A 3282-nucleotide genomic window follows, 5' to 3' on the forward strand; every position below is an offset into this window, starting at 1 on the left:
CTTATGGGACTTAACTGCTAAGGTCATCAGTCCCTAAGCTTACGCACTACTTAACCTAAATTATCCTAAGGACAAACACACACACCCATGCCCGATTGAGGACTCGAACTTCCGCCGAGACCAGCCGCACAGAACGCCATGATTACCTCCGAGAATTACTGATAAACTTTCTTTAGTTAAAACCAGTTTTAGCCCATAGTCTATCATGAGGTTCATAAAATCATTTGCATCGTCGTATTAGGCGTTATAATACCTTTGGCGTCAGATACTCAAATCCATGAATTCGTCACTGTTGTCATATAGAAATATAAATTACATTGTCAGTCATAAACCGTTCCAGATAGTGCACTCATACAAGCTACATCATCAGTAAGCCTCAGCTCTAGGAACAGAGGAAACGATGTTTGTACATTCCGTTTCACGTAACGAAATGGTTCAAATGGCTCTGAACACTATGGGACTCAACTGTTGAGGTCATCAGTCCCCTATAACTTAGAACTACTTAAACCTAACTAATCTAAGGGCATCACAAACATCAATCCCCTAGGCAGGATTTCGAACCTGCGACCGTAGCGGTCGCGCGGTTCCAGAGTGTAGCGCCTAGAACCGCTTGGCCACTTCGGCCGGCCTTCACGTAACAAATATTGCGGATACGATGGTAACTTGACAGTTCCTTAAGGATGTTGACGCTGACATGGCTAAGGGTCCTATTTAGTCTCTTGATGAAGGCGTCTTTGCAACCGTTTAAACGGATCAAACTAGTAATCACTGTTTTCTAGAGTGCGATCTCAGCAAATAAAGATCTTCATGCAAAATCTACAGCATTCAAAAAGAAAGAAACAAATGATCAGCATGTAGCCATATGAATGTGTAATGTGAATGTAAAATGACTCGTTCTGTTTTATTGCAATTAATCGTACAGATGATCCATGGGAGTGCTTAACTTTCACCACTTGTGACCCGTATCGTCGTTACAATGTTTCCCTCTTCGTCTCTGCTACGCAAAGCACCAGGGAGCATTTAGTCTCGCGGTGGGCAGTGCTGCGGTCCAAATTTTTCGGCTCATCAGCGTACTCTATATGAGTGACATAATTACAAGTTATATGTAGTACTAGCCTTTTTTCCAAATTTTGGCAGGTCGTGTTTCTTTGAATTAAAGTGACTTCTTCGCGGAATAAAAATCCGCTTCGGTTGCCAGTAATTTGTTAATTTATTCCGTGGCCGGTTTCGATTCATTCCATAGGCGCCACCCTAGGTGGACGCTGTGGGTGCTGGTTGGCCCGATAGCCTAGTATTTATGTTCCCATAATTATTTGAAGAAATGATGGTCGGAAGGACAGATGCAGTATACTGGAAAGTCAAAACAATCCTCGGCGACATTAAAGGCAAGGGTGATAATATTAAGAGGGCAACGAGAAACCCACTCTTAAATGCAGAGGAGAGAGCGGATAAGTGGAAAGAATACATTGAAAGTCTCTATGAGGGGGAAGATTTGTCTAATGTGATAGAAGAAGAAACAGGAGTCGATTTAGCAGAGATAGGTGATCCAGTATTAGAATCAGAATTTAAAAGAGCATTGGAGGACGTAATGTTAAATAATGCAGAATGGATAAATAACATTCCACCAGAACTTCTAAAATCATTGGGGGAAGTGGCAAAAAAAAAAAAAAAATAAACGACTATTCATGTTGGTGTGTAAAATGTATGAGTCTGGCGACATACTATCTGACTTTCGGAAAAGCATCACCCACACAACTCCGAAGACGGCCAGAGCTGACAAGTGCGAGACTTATCGCAAAATCAGCTTAACAGCTCATGCATCTAAGTTGCTTACAAGAATAATATACAGAAGAAATGAAAAGAAAATTGAGGATGCACTAGATGGCTTTAGGAAAAGTAAAGGCACGAGAGAGGCAATTCTGACGTTGCGGTTAATAATGGAAGAAAGACTAAAGAAAACTCAAGACACGTTCATAGGATTTATCTACCTAGAAAAAGCGTTCGACAATGTAAACTGATGCAAGATGTTCGAAAATCTGAGAAAAGTATGGCTAAGCTATAGGGAGAGACAGGTCTTGTGCAATATGCACAACAGCCAAGAGGTAATAATAAGAGTGGACGACCAAGAACGACGTGCACTGCACTGCACTCCGTCTTCAGGACACAAGTGGCCCATCGGGACCATCCGACCGCCGTGTCATCCTCAGCTGAGGATGCGGATAAGAGGGGCGTGTGATCAGCACCTGCTCTACTAGTCGTTATGATGGTTTTCGTTGACTGGAGCCGCTACTATTCGGTCGAGTAGCTCTTCAATTAGCATCACGAGGCTGAGTGCACCCCGAAAAATAGCAACAGCGCATGACGGCCCGGATGGTCACCCATCCAAGTGCCGGCCACGCCCGACAGCGCTTAACTTCGGTGATCTGACGGGAACCGGTGTATCCACTGCGGCATGGCCGTTGCCTAAGAACGAAGTGCTCCTATTAAAAAGAATGTAAGACACGAATGTAGCCTTTCACCTCTACTGTTCAATCTGTATATCGAGGAAGCAATGATGGAAATAAAGGAAAGGTTCAGGAGTGGAATTAAAATTCGAGGTGAAAGGATCGCAATGATGCGATTCGCTGATGACATTGCTATCTTGAGTGAAAGTCAAGAATAATTACAGGATCTGCTGAACGGAATGAACAGAATGAGCACAGAGTATGGGTTGAGAGTAAATCGAAGGAAGACGATGGTAATGAGAAGTAGTAGAAATGAGAACAGCGAGAAACTTAACATCAGGATTGACGGTCACGAAATAGATGAAGTTAAGGCATTCTATTAACTAGGCAGTAAAATAACTAATGACGAACGGAGCAAGAAGGACATCAGACTAGCAATGGCAAAAAGGGCATTCCTGGCCATGAGAAGTCTACTAATATCAAATACCGGCCCTAATTTGAGGAAGAAATTTCTGAGAATGTACGTGTGGAGTACATCATTATATGGTAGTGAAACGTGTACTGTGAAAAAACCGGAGCAGAAGAGAGTCGAAGCATTTGAGATGTGGTGCTACAGACGAATCTTGAAAATTAGGTGGACTGATAAGGTAAGGAATGAGGAGGTTCTGTGTAGAATCGGAGAGGAAAGGAACATGTGTGAAAAAACTGATAAGGAGAATGGACAGGATGAGAGGACATCCGTTAAGACATGAGGGAATGACTTCAATGGTACTAGAGGGAACTGTAGAGTGCAAAAACTGTAGAAGAAGACAGAGATTGGAATACATCCAGCAAATAA

General features: G+C 42.7%; 1 pseudogene; it reads right to left on the minus strand.

The window, feature by feature from the left end:
- Positions 1 to 2346: 2346 nt before the first annotated feature.
- LOC124722466 lies at positions 2347 to 2464 on the minus strand (annotated as a pseudogene).
- Positions 2465 to 3282: the final 818 nt, after the last annotated feature.

Source organism: Schistocerca piceifrons, chromosome 1 (genome assembly GCF_021461385.2).
Source record: "Schistocerca piceifrons isolate TAMUIC-IGC-003096 chromosome 1, iqSchPice1.1, whole genome shotgun sequence".
Lineage (NCBI taxonomy): Eukaryota > Metazoa > Arthropoda > Insecta > Orthoptera > Acrididae > Schistocerca > Schistocerca piceifrons.